We start from the raw sequence: 14465 nt of genomic DNA, 5'->3' as shown, positions 1-14465 counted from the left end.
GGGGAAGTGAAGCCAAACAGTGCTTCAAACCACAGTTTCTCAAAGGTGGTACCACTGCCAGCTCTGTCTTGGGCCTGTCAGCATTGCTGTTCATCCTCAGTCAGTGATTTTAGACACAGTGTCTTTGTCAGGCCACAGTAGATCAGGGGTTTGGGTTTTTACCAAGTTCCTTGTCTGGTGGGCAGAGCTTCCTCGTGCCCATCTCCCTTGGGGCATGGGGAAGGATGCTGTGTTCAGGAGCACTTGTCATCTGCTCTTGTCATCTAGAAGGTTGCATAAGCTGTATAGAGAAGGATTTATTTGAGAGGATGAAATGGCTTTTGCCATTCTGTGCAGTTACAGAACAAATTGTGTGTGAGCGTGTGTGTTTGTGCATGTATTTTCTGATCCATTTCGCTAAGTGACATCCTCTTCCCACTCTCCATATGGCAGTTGCGACTCTATCTTCCTCTGGGAAGGTTGTTTAGGACTCAAGAGACTTCATTTACCAATAAACAGCATCTTGGCAGCATCTGGGAAATGCTGCCTTTCTCCTAGAAACCCTGCCTCCTCACCTTCCCTCTCCTACTACAGGCGAGGCAGGTGTGAATGATCTCATTGTGTTGTGGTGGAGGTGACATGCAGGCAATACTAGCAGCACTGTGCAGAGCTGGAACATAGTATTTCTGTGTGCTGACACAAACAGTACTACTGTTTGTCCTTCTTTTTGTGTGTGTGTGTGTGTGGTTTTTCTTTTCTGTTGCAGTTGTTGCCAGCTTGGCCTGCAGGGGTGTTGTGTTTTCAGGGAGGAATGATGAATCTGACTCCATGTTCTCAGAAGGCTAATTTATTACTTCATGTTATTATATTATATTATATTTTATTAAAGAATGCTATACTATACTAAAGAATACAGAAAGGATACTCACTCAATGCTAAAAAGATAACAATGAAAACTCGTGACTCTTTCCAGAGTCCTGACACAGCTTGGCCCCAGTTGGCCAAAGAGTCAAAACAACTCACACCAGAGCCCAATGGAACAATCACCTGTGGGTAAACAATCTCCAAACACATTCCACATGAGCAAAACACAGCAGAAGCAAATGAGATAAGAACTGTTTTCCTTTTCTCTGAGGCTTCTCAGCTTCCCAGGAGAAAAATCCTGGGCGAAGGGATTTTTTCAGAGAATGTGAATGCCACACAGGGGCTGGGTGGAAGCACAAGTAATCTGTCCCTGTTCCCTCCTTGCAATGCTTAACAGCACAAAACCCACTAATGTAAGCTTATATAAGATGGGATCACTCTGCCAGAAGGTGAGCTGGTGTTGATCTTCACCCTTTGCCAGACAAATTACCTGGGCACAGGGGTGTGGATATCACTTCCCTGTGCCCAGGTAATTTTTGGCTGCTGCAATGACCTGGTGGCAGCAGCCATCATTTTGAGTGGCCTCCCAGACTCCTCAAGTAGCTTTAGTAACCAAGAGGAAACTTAATTTTCTGCAATGAAAGCAAATATGGAGATTACAGTCATGGAGGTAAAACTATGTAGTTTTAAAGACAGGGAATGTCCCTGCTGGGCTTTGGGGATCTGGCAGGTGATGGGGAAGGTGTGGTTGGGCTGTACCTCCACAATGCTGTTTGTGTGATTCTCATGCAGTTTCCACAGATGGACTTAGGGACACTTCATCAGTACCTATTTGCAGACCACCAAGAATGGCTTGGGTTGAATCTCAAATCAGTCCATAGGAAAATCTGTAGAAAATCCCTTCCCATGACCATGAAAATGCTCTCATGGCATCACTGCACCACCTGAAAGTTCCCTCATGTCCAGGCAGGTGCTTCTCTGACTCAAGAACTCAGAACCCCTGTGAGGTGAAGCATCCCTGGAGGGACTCATGAGGACTTGCCCCCCCAGGCTGGGTGTTTGGAGGAATTTACCTCCTCAGGCTGAGAGGGATTTAAACTTGTACAGTCTATACAGCATAATTGTTGTGGGAGTATTCTCTAACAAATAATGAGACTGGTGGTGCTGGAGAGAGAGCCCTGAGTTTGGATTAATGAGAGCCCTGTGGTTTGCTAGAGTTCTGTGTCTCAAGGTCAGTTTGGGGGTTAGAATCACTGCCATAAATAATGTAGCTACAAACCCCTTGGGCCTGAGTTTTGCAATTGCCACTTACTGAAGTAAAACTGCAGCTGAAATACAGCATCCTTCCCCTATCACACAGCTGAGCTGTTTGCCATGACTCAGCCCAGCCTCTTGCTTCCTACAGGAGCCAGCAGCTCCTTTCCTGTTACTTCTGAGCCAGGTGAGTTGGCCATGTGATTGCTAAAACCAAAACAAAGGGAAGAGGGGAAGGGCAGGAGGACAGGGATGTCCCTTCTGGGTGGCAGCTTCAGTCCTGAGCCATGTGAGCCTTGCTGCACCACATCCCCACCCACTGCTGCTCCCAAAGCTGGTGATTTTCCCAGGAGTGCTGTGGTGTTACAGTAAAGGGGGGACTGTGGTGAATCAACCCTCTGGCAGCAAACAAAGTTTCAATTAGACAAATCAGTGGGAAAATAAAGATCTGCCTTGTTGCAGTGCAGTTGTTTTCTGCATCAAATCCAAACAAATATCTTTTGGAGGGAGTTCATTTCCACACTGTTGATCAGCAAACAAAGCCCTGTGGGTGTGAAGCTGATGGTTCAAATGGTGTGTGCATACCCTGGGTCTCGTGTGGAGTGGTGAAACTGCTTTAAAGAGGAGCAAGGTCAGTGGCCTGAGTTTTCTGGATGTTTCTTTGGCCAGTTTGATTTCTGCTAGCTGAAAGCAATGAGTCCTAATGCAGAGAAACTTCCTTAAACATACTGGAGGGGGTTTAGGAACTGACTGCCATGCATTAGAGGCAGTTCACATCCAAGCCAAACAAACAAAATGAAGAAATGATTGATGGGTAACTTGAAGGAATTCAACCCATTGTGGTATGAAAACCACCAGGAAAATGCTTATGGAAATAATAATAGTGAGGGGAAAGGTTTTTTTTTTTCTGGTTGGAAGGAAAGGACAGTGCTTTCTACTTCCCCAGCCATTGTCATCCAGCAGTTTGTTGAGTTTCCAGCCCCACACCCCAGAGCACACTCAGAGCCCTGCAGAGTCCCCAGTGTAGCACATCTGCTGACAGAAGGTGCTTCTCTGCCTCTGCAGCTGCAAGTTTCCTGCACACAACCCAACCTGAGCTGTCAGGGAGGCGCAGGCTGACTCATGGATGTAACTGCATCCACACCAGGGGTTTTCCTGGCTTAGCACTGTCTCCTACAGTGTCTAATCTCTTTTTTTCTTCCATTTCTGCACAAATCCTGGGCCTGTGCTAATAGAACCCAGTAGAATAAATGAAGACTGACTCATTTTTGCTCCACATGTAAGATGTAAAGTAGGTGATTGGGAAAATCAGGGATGATTGTGGTTCAGTCTCTTGGCTGCCATTTCTTACAGCTCTGAAAGAACCTCAGGCAGCACAGTGAGAGCCAGTTTGACGTGGAATCCCATGTTCCTATTTTTAAAATCCAATTTTGGGAGTAGGAAAGAAACAACAGGAAAATATGCTGTTTTTCATGCAATTTTCTGTGGGCAGTCCTCTGTTTCTTTGCACAGCTGTGTGCACAGAATGAGGTGTAGTGCTCTGACTGCTGTATTGTTTCACTGTAGAGGTGGTTAGAGACAAAAAATGTCCTTATTTTTCCTGATTACTCTCTTTTTTGCTGTTTTGTTCTCTTTTCTTGAAAATTATTTTTGTTGTAAATATCCCCTAGAGCAAAGGCTCCCAAGTTGTGATTCTCTCCAGCTGTATCACATGCAAACACCCCAATAAACCCACCTTGGGGAGCTTGCTAGTTGGTTTGGTCATGGAGTGAGGACAGATGGAGAGGCAGAAGCAGGGCACTGACTGTTGGCACTCAGCAGAGAGGGGAAATCCTCACCTTCAGCACTGGACACCAAATATTCCCTGGCTGTTAGACCTGCAGGAAGGGGTGAAAACACACAGGGATGGTGCCAGGAGAAATCCTGCTCAGCAGTAAATGACCACTGGGTGCTGGTCAGGGGTGTCCTGCCAGTGTGTAGGAGCTTGGGTCTGCTCCAGCATTTTTTAACACATTTGGGATCTAAGGGAATGGCTTGGATTGGGTGCCCTGCTCCTTAGTCAAGCCTAAATCAGGCAGGTTGGTACTTTGTGCTCTTGAATTCCCAGTTCAAGTGGCTGACAGCAAGAGCAGGATGAAGGCTCCAGACTGACAACTCCTACAGAGCTGCAGCCACCCAGGAATTGGTAGGAGCAGCTCCATGTGTGCTGCTGGGTGTTCCCTGCACACAATGTTCCTCCTTTTTCTGAGAAGCTTTAACAAGTCCCTTGTTTGCCACAGACCTTTCCAGTTTTCCAAAGAAAAGCTTTTCTTTCTGTGCACAGTTCTGGGTTTTTGCTGAGGTAGGAGCTGCTGCAGATCACTGTTCCTCTCTGTCATCCTGATCATGAAAATTTTAAGGCCAGGCCTGTGTGACTGCTTCTGTAGAAGCAAAGAACACAGCAGTGAGTGCTCCTGGGATGCTCTGAGTGTTTGCATTATGCATAGATGTACTGATATTGTCTTGGTTATGAGATCAAATGCATTTTTTTGTTACTACCCCTGCTCCTTTCAGGGCTTGGTGATGTTCCCATTGAAACTCTCACTGACTTCCATAGAGCAGAATCAAAAATCTCTAAGAAAAAGTGGGTGCACAAAGGCAGCATGAAATGTAGAGGAAAACCAGAAATTTGGCATTTGGGAAGTTTCTATTGTTCAGACAAAATGATTCTTGTTTGTTGTTGTTGTTTTTTAACAAGCAGGCAGACAGGATGTGTGCAGTACCTCTATATTTCACACCTACATGATGTATTTTATTCTGTAATTTTTTTTTTCCTTGGGTAAGCTTGGAGCAAATTATAAGTTATTCTTTCTACTTGGTAACACTGCAGCAAATTCTTGAATTATTTATTTCATGCATTTTAGCTTGGTGTATTTGGATGCCTGTAAGCTAACTTTGTAACTGACTGGGTGTTTGAAATGTCTAAATAAGTAGTGGTGGTTTGAAATACCTTGGAGAAAAAAGAGGTCACCCTTCTTCTTCCCCCACTGTCTCCTCTGGGAGAAAAAAAAAATTAAAAATCCCACATGCCTCGTTATGAGCAGTGGGAAGTTGATTTGTAAAACAGATGCTGCATAGAAGTAATTGAGTTGAAGTTGCTAGAAATATGTATATGCTACACAACATCTGCAGATCTCAAGATGTATTCATTATCTTTCCAGAATTTAGATTGCAATTACAGGCCTTTTATTTAAGTTTCCATGGTGATGTAGAAAATGCTTCCCCCTTGTCCTTTGCTAATCAGGCCACTTGTGTGTTTGAATGGTGTTCCTTTTCCTCTCCCCTGGGTTAAGTTACTGTTATTAATACAGAGATATTAAGTTGACAGGGAGCTGTCGCTGCTCAGGCAGCGATTCAGCAGCAGCAGGCACATCAGGCATTTGCTGCAGATTCCCCAGTGCCACAGTTTAATTAGCCTGTGTGCTTCCAAATGTTTGTGAGGAATAGCAGCCTCTGTCATAACAAGTGATGCTCTCGTGCCTTGGGGACTGGGGAAGTTGAAATCAAAGTCAAGCAGCCAATAAAATATCACCCCATGCCAAGTTTCTCTCCTCCATCCCTGCACCCTTCTCCTCCTCTCTTGGAAAAAGGGCTCTGCTGTGTTTTGTAGGGGGCTGCTGCAGGTGGCTCAGTGCCCTGGCAGGAGCTGTCCAGGAGTCCTGCATCCACGTGGCCTTTGCACAATTTCCTGTAATATTCAGAATTTCACATTATGTTAAGGCACGTTTATCTGAGTTTGCAGCCTCATGCCCATGGAGGCAGGATTTTAATGGTACAGTTTTTGAGAAAATGGTGAAAGGTGTGGATTAATTACTAAAGGTGTTATTTTATTTAGGATTTTTAGATAGTTGAGTAAATGTGGACTTCTGGTTAAGCTGGGATAATTTTTTTTTTTTATCCTAATCATCTAAAAGATATACACATATTAAAAGGATTTTATAGCATTTGCTGAGCAATTAGCTACATTTGGTAGAGCTGCAGGTAGAAATGCAGGTATTAGGCTGAAAAGGAATATTTATTTTTATGTGTTTTGATTATTTGACTGGGTCATGCCCATGGATGCAGGATTTTAATGCTACATTTGTTTGAGGAAATGGTGAAAGGTGTGGTTTAATTACTAAAGATGTTATTTTACTCAGCATTTTTAGAAAAGTTGAGAATGTGTTGAAATGTGAGAATGAAAGTTGAAATGTGGACCTTTGGTTAAACTGGGATAACTTTTTATTTTTATCCTAATCACCCAAAAGACATACACATATTAATAGGATTTTATAATATTTGCTGAGCAATTAGATACATTTGGTAGAGCTTACATGAGCTGTGGGCAGAAATGCAGGTATTAGGCTGAAAAGGAATGTTTATTTTTATGTGTTTTGATTATTTGACTGGATCACATTTAGGCCATGGTGTTGTTACAGCTTGAAATAATTTTTATCCAAGAAAATTTCAAAGAAGGTTATTTTTAATATCTTACATAAAAGTAATCAAATTTTATGTCAGCTGTTCACCGACCATTTACTAACTAATGTTTAAAAGTTTTTCACTTCTATCAGAGTAGGAGCACAGCTTTTTTTTCTCCAGTTGAGAGCAGTTTCCCAGCAGGAAGAGCAGGCTTGTAGTCAAACTGTGGCACACCAGAGGGTCAAACCTACCCGTGGGGTGGCATGAAAGGAGCTGGCTCCTGCTTGGTGCTGTGTCCTGGGAGGGGAGTGCTGCCTCCTGTGCAGCAGCAGGCACATTTATGGAGCTCTGACAGCACTGGCCATTAGGTTTATCCTGCAGATTTTTAATAGACCAAGCAGAGTGTGTAAAAGCAGGTCCCTGTTTCCTCACCTGAGGCTGATGTCAGGTTTGAGGTGGAGGAAGGTGCTTTCCCTCCCAAAACAGGAGAGTCTCCCTGTCCACCTGTTTGCTCAGCTGCTGGGGTTTGCCATGGAGATTATCAGAGCGAGTCTTGGCAACCAAATCATGCCCTTGGTGCTGCAGAAGGAGCTGTGCCCTGACCCCACTCCCAGCTGGGCTCTTCACACACAAACCCAAGTGTGCACAGTGACTGCTGTGTCCCACTGCTCCCAGCATCCTGCTGTGCTCCCCTGGTGCTGCTGGCAGGGACATCAGCAAAATGTCTCTGTGTTTCCATCCTGACCAAGCCAGGCCAAGAACACAGAGCATGTCCTGAGCCCTCCTTTGTCACTGTCATATTCTCTGAAAAGTCTCTTCGCCAGGATTTCTTCTCCTGGGAAGATGAGAAGCCCCAGAAAAGAATAAAAGCAATAATTGTCTGATTGCTTTGGAATGTGGTCTGGAGATTGTTTACCAACAGGTGCATCTTTGATTGGTTCCATGTGAATTGTTTTTACTTGATGACCAATCATGGCCAGCTGTGTGGGACTCTCTGAGGCAGTCACAGGTTTTTATTATTCATTCTTGTTAAAGCCTTCTGATGTATCCTTTCTCTTTCTTTAGTATAGTATTAATATAATATAATATAATATAATATAATATAATATAATATAATATAATATAATATAATATAATATAATATAATATAATATAATATAATATAATATAATATAATATAATATAATATAATATAATATAATATAATATAATATAATATAATATAATATAATATAATATAATAATATAATAACAATCAGCCTTCTGAGACATGGAGTCAGATTCATCTCTTGCCTCGTCCTGGGGACCCTCACAAACACCACACTCCTCCCACCTGCAGGGTGCTGAGCACTGCTGAGCATACACCCATGCCCCATGCACATGATGGCAGCATGGGGATGTGCTCAACTATGTAATCTTCACTTTTAAAGGTTGTAATTTACATTGGTCTCCAGAGCATGTCTGCTGCTGGCATTTGGAGCCAGCAGTGCCTGTTAGCCACATGCCATATTTATGTGTTGGTGGTGCTACCATGAGCAGGTTACATCTGGGCTGCTTTTTTTGCACAAAAGTTCTCTCCCCACCTTAGCAGGGGCTGCAGGGGCATGGAAGCAGGAAAAAGTTTTCAAGTCATTTGTTTTCTTCTTCGTTTTAGCACATGCAAATGATTTTACAAGGTTCTTTGTGTGTTGTGACTTTGTGTTTTGCTCTGTTAAGTATCTTCATTAAAAAAAAAAAGGTTAACAGAGTTGAGCAGGGTCTAATAACATGTATATGTTGCGGAGACAATATGACACCATCAAGCTTTCCAGAGGTTTGAAGAAGCAGGTGATTCTCATGTTCATGTCCCAGTCCTCCCTAAATCCTTGGTCACTTTTTCTCCCCAGAGGATGCACCTGAGAGGCAGAAGTGTCCTCTGGCTTCTTGGCCAGGAGCAGCAGGCTGGCTAAAGCCTGAGCTGTGTTTTTCTCCCTGTGAGCAGATACAGGGAGGAGGATGAGCAGGCAGCATCTTCAGGCAGTAACCACGATGTGGTTAGGCAGTTTGAGACCTCTGTGTCGTGGTCACATAGTTATTGATCAGAAGTGTCTGAATAAAAAGTAGGTGTGGAGTGTAGACCCAAATTCAGCCCCCTGCCCTCCAGCCACGAGGAGCACAGGACAGAGGTGTCTGGATGCAGAGGTGCTGCTTGCATGGAAAAAGGTTCAAGAGCTGGAGTCTGAGATCTGTTGTCTCAACACAGAGAGGTTCTTTTGCTGGGGAGAACAAGTCCTAGTTCTTCCATTCTCTCTTACTAAACTTGATCTCCTGATGTTACCTGCAGCTAAAATACTTAGAGAGAAGCATCCAGGTCCAAGACTTACTGAAGTCCATTAAGATCTTTCCGTTAATTGCAAATTGTTATTGAATTCTGTTTCCTTAACCCATTCTCATGGATTTTTATTGGAAATTTTTCCAGAGTAAAGACTGCAGGACTTGGTTGTAATTATTTTTTTTCTGTGCCACATAAGTCATCTCTTTAGCAAGCCTTTTAGCAGAAGCTGAATGTCTCCTTTTGTAACAACTTCACAAACACAAGGTGAACATTGAATGAATTATGCTGGATCATTTGCCAGCACATACGCCAAATGTCAGGCAATGACAGAAACTAAAAATTTATGGCACAGAAGGGAAGAATTTTATGATCTTCCATGGACTAATGTAATGACTCTTTTATACAAACAGAGATGAAATGCATTTAAAAACATAGCTATTTAGAAAATTGGCCTGAACACATTCTAAAATCCAGAGAAGTTCATTAGAGGGAAGAGTCATAAAAGTGCCCTTTGTTTTTACTTCAATGGAGTGTTTTAATTCTGAAATATAATTGCTTGAATTTAATGCACCCTCCAATTAGATCATTTGAAGATCTCTCCATCTACCTCTTCTGGTACAACATGGTGCAGAGTTGCTCTTACTTTTATTTTCAGAGAAACCTAGCTGGTGCCACGACCACAAAACAAAGATCTGTGGATGTAAAGCCATCCCTGTGCCCCAAGGGTGTATCACACACTGCTCCAGCTGAGCAGATCCTCTCAGTGGGTGGGAAGGATGAAGAACCTTTAGGAAGGGATCATGGCATGTTCAGACTTTGCCTGAGGCTTCTCTTCTCCTTGTGTACTCTTGACAGACCTTTTACACATAATGCTGGTAGTTTTCTTACATAATCCAAAATCTCTAGCAAACTCGGGCACAGAGCAAAGCTGAGCATCTTGGAGAGCCCTGAACTTCTCTCCCTCTCAGACTTGGCATAGGGCAGAGTCTTCTCACCCTGTGTTCTTACAGGAAAGTTTCCTTGACCCTCTGGTTCTGTTTTCACTGTTGTGACAGTCTGCACTTAGGACTCATTTAGCTTTAACTTTTCACCTGTTGAAAAATCTTTGTGGTAACCTGAATAGATCCTGGAGTGCACACAGCATGAAGGAAGTGTCTGGAGGATGCTCTGGGGAGTGGAACAGGCTGCAATGCCAGCTCTGCCCACAGCCTCTCTGCAAATCACCCTGTTAATAAAGAGCCTATTTCAGCTCTGGAAACATGGAGCCTTCTCAGGCTATTACCCAGCATGTGGTAAATTAAACAATCTTGGCCTGATTGCATAATGTCACTTGAAATTTAAGATCCTTTTTCTCCTTAACCCCTAAAATTTACAGGCCATTTTTGTTTAGATTTATTGTAATTACATAATGATTCTGCTCCTTTGAGGCTCTTCTAGGAAGTTTTTTAGCACTCTTTTGGTGGCTAATCTCCAAATTACCAGGGGCAGGAGCCCTGCTTGGTCTCCCTGTGGGGTTGTCTCAGTGCAAGGGGTGCAGAGGTACTGCAGAGTGGTTTGGAACTGGGGCAGTTGCAGGGGCCAGGCAAGAGAATTGCTGCTGTGGGAGGGCAAATATTCCTCAGGCTTACTTAGCCATAGCTCTGCTGTCTTATGGGAAGAGGAATTTGAAAAATCACTGCTTGTAGCTTGGAGGATTTCAAGTCCAGAGGTACCCTGGTCAATACTGAAATCCTTTCTTCCTCTGGACTAAATTTAAACAGGTTCTTAATTTTTATAATGAGTTTTTATACAGTTTAAAGAAGGGTTCTAATTTCTTTCAAAGAAAAGACATGCTTTTTTTTTGTAATTTTAATTTTTTTTTTTTTTTGGCATGGAAGCAAAGTCATTCCTTAGAGTTTGTATAGCAAACACTCCCTTGGTCAGCACAGGTAACAGGCACACATAAATTCTACATCTGTGTTTCTTGCTGGTTAATGAACTATGTGGTGTTAATTTAGCAAGACCTACTAGTCCCCATCTTTTAACTCTGGCAGTGGGCTTTAGGAAGTGATGAGACCTCTCAGGACATTCCTTTGGCACATTACAATGATTCATAGAACTGAGAGATTGTGTGTCATTGAAAAAAAAAAAAAAAAGAAAGACACAGTCAATTTGCCAGAACGTTTGCCTGGCAGTGTGAGGAGACACTGCACAATATTTTCCCAGCCTGGTTTTCAGTGTTTGATGTGCCAAGCATTCCTTGTATCTTTGGAGAGAGGCTTCTATACCCCAGTTCCTGTTTGGGTTCTACTGGGAGGTCATGCTCATCCTTCCATCTGACAGTTTTTTCACAGCCAGTTCTCCAACCCTGAGCACAGATTTTTCTGATTTATTGGTGATTTCTGCTACCCAGTATCCCCCTTGCCTCCTTCCTGGATTGTGAACGTGGGACCTGAAAGGGAAAGTTTGGGAGGCGGGGTTCTTAAGAAAAATCACACTTTTCCATTGTGCAGGACTATCTGCCCTTAATCTCAGAACTGTCTGCTATTGCTCTGCAGGGACTCTTGGCTAATTAAAGTTCAGATAATGCTGTCTCAACCTCTGTCCCTGATGCTGTGCTGTTTATTCACGTCAGGTATTCATAAGACGGTTGACATTTTCTTCCTTAAAGATCTCTCAGGTAAATTACAGGCATTTTACTGCTCTGACCTTTTCCTTTACGGGAGGAACTTTTGTTTTCGACGTTTATTTTGTGAATATAATGTTGGAAGGGATGTAATTGGAGAGGTGTAGTTGTTCTAGTCTGTATAGTTGGTCTATTACCTGTAATGATCATCTAATACTGGTATTTATACGTGATTATCTTTTACCAAAACTGCTTTAAATTTAAAGAAAAAGCCAGACTGTTTCACTGATTGGTTTGGGTGAATCACCTTTTTCTTTACTTCCCCTGAATACTACATTTTTTGCTTTCCTAACACATTCATTTTGTGCCTGAGTCTCAGGGAGATGGCTTGCTCTATTAATATATTTCTGGAGTTCTCCTGTTACGGGTAGACTTTTATGGCTTTAATGTAGTTTTTGAAAATTCCTCTATTATTGATCTAGATATTATCCCAGCAGGAGTCAAACCCACAAGACAATTGTGTGAGGATGATTTCTTACTACAGAAGCATTTTATTCTGAAAGCCTGCTGTGTGGTGTGTGCTTTGATGGATGACCCACTGTTTAAATGTGTATTAGACATTGGCTTGCTAATTAAATGCCTTAAGGAGTGCCTGTATCCATTCAGTCTCAGTAAATGCATGGAATTTCTGTTATTTTATTTCTTGCTCATGCTCCTATGTTGAGTTCTTTCTGTTCTCTGACTTTGTAGAGAAGAAGGGAGTAATGGCAAAAAAAATAAAATTACTTTCTACCCTCACTCAAGACTTTTTGCTCAGGGCAGAGGTGAGACAATGAGGGCTCTCAGTTCAGAACTAGGTCTGCAGATGGGAGGATGAGGAGGAGGAGAAGAGATGGGTTCTGCATTTCAGAAGGAAGTGAGAAGAGCACTCACCTGGAATTTGAGAGAGATGAATTTGGATCCCTCTTTGCCCCTGAAGGACCATCTCCCATGAGGAAGAGGACCATAATTATGAAGCTGTGAGATGCTCTCAGACTTGTTGGTTGAAGTGCCTGTGCTTGAAGCATTTTACTGGGAGGGAGAGTGGAGATCATTCATAGCTGAAGAGAGGGGATAAAGTTATTCTCCTAATTTCTGAGTTCTTAAATTGATAAAGAGCAGGCAAGGACAGGAACAAGGACTTCTGTTCACCTGCAGGAAATGTTTCCTGAGTATAATCCCCACTCCTCTCTTTGGAATTTTGTGTGTGTGGAGCAGATAAGCATCAGAAACAGTACATTTGCTGCTAAGGCCAAACATAGAATTTCTTCTACTCAGAAAGATTTGGGCTTTTTGTTCTAAGACAGAGGGATGTGTAGAGGATCATAGGCTCAGGCTGGAAGGGACTTTTGAAATTTATCTAGTCCAATCCCCCCTATCTTGATTAAGTTATTCAGAGCCCCATCCAGCCTGGCTTTGAACATATCCAAGGCTGGGGTACCCACAGCTCCTCTGATCAGCCTGGGCCAGTGGTCTCACCACCTCACAGTAAAGAATTTCTGCCTTATATCCAGTTTAAATTCATCTGTTTCAGTTCAAAACATTACCCTCATCCTGTCACTACAGGCCTTGGCAAAAAGTGTCTCTCCATCTTTCTTGTAATCTCTCTTCAAGTACTGAAAAGCAGCAATAAGGTCTTCTTGACACCTTCTGTTCTCCAGGATGAACAACCCCAAGTCTCTCAGCCTGTCTTCATGCAAAAGGTGTTTCAGCCCTCAGACAATTTTTTTTGGTTTTGGACCTGCTCTAACAGGTCCATGTCTCTCCTGCATGAGTGAGCTCCCTCAAGATCCTGGAATGCATCTCTTCAGGTTCCACAGATTTGTGGATGTTCAAGTCCTTCAGAGGGTCTCAAACCTGATCTTCTCCTAAGATGGGTGGGACTTCATTCCTCCTGCCCCTGCCTGGAGATTCATGGACTTGAGAGATGTGAGACAAGCAGCTGACAGTGAAAACTGAGACAGAAAAAGTTGTTGGGCACCTCAGTCTCCTCCATGTCAGTTGCCACCAGATTCTTGGTCTCAATTATCAGAAAGGGAATAAAAGCATTGATTCATTTAACAAAAGCAAACTAATACTCTCCTATTAAACACTGTAATTAATACTATCTTTTAAAATTTGAATTTGAGACCAAATTTGGAACAAATTATTGTTCTTTAGTAGTGACCTTCATAGGAACAAAGACATGGCCCTTCTTGAGCAAGGGAGTGGACAAGATGATTTCCAGAGGCTCCTCCTTCTGTGAAGCCTTCAAACCTCAAATAGCTCTGTTTGCAGAGGAAATTGTTATGTTTTCATAGCTGTCATCAGCTGTCCAGAAGCACAATTGATTCTTTCACTGCTTTCACTGCTTTTTGCTTATTTGAAAAAGATGGAGGCAGAATTTTCTTTCCCTGCTCCTGAAGCAAGGCTCATCATGAGGTGCATTAGGAGGAAGAATGTCCCTGGTCTTCTGAAAGTGCTTGCAGAACACATCCAAGGCCAAATCATGATGTTATTTTCATCTGTATCCCTGGACATGTAATTATCTGTGCTTCTCTATCCAGAGACCTCTCACTGGTGCTTTCAAGTAGAGAAAAATGCCCTGTGTTCACAACAGAGATTTCAATGGTGTAGAAAAGGAATCTGTGGTGTGAATTATTTTATTCTAATTAATGAAGCTTCCTCTAGCCCATGGAGCACGTGTGTGTAGGACAAGATGAATTAAAACTAATAGAAGCAGTTAGGAAATTAGGTAACACATCTCCCCTCTGCTGTCCTTGGGAGGAAAATTCAGCCCAAGCATGGGATTTAGAGATCCCTAGTTGGTTTTTGGAGCTGCTCACCTGAGCTCTCAGGGATGGGTGGGAGGATAATGCTGGCCCTCTGCTCTGTCTGTGAAGCTGCCTTCCTCACCAGCACCATGCTCTTGAGGACAATGCTAACTCCTGTCATCTCCTCCTCCTGCTCAGGAGGAAATTGTGATACCTG

The sequence above is a fragment of the Haemorhous mexicanus genome, chromosome 6 (genome assembly GCF_027477595.1).
Source record: "Haemorhous mexicanus isolate bHaeMex1 chromosome 6, bHaeMex1.pri, whole genome shotgun sequence".
Taxonomy (NCBI): Eukaryota; Metazoa; Chordata; class Aves; order Passeriformes; family Fringillidae; genus Haemorhous; species Haemorhous mexicanus.
The sequence above is the reverse complement of the archived record's forward strand: the minus strand, read 5'-3'. Positions refer to the sequence as shown.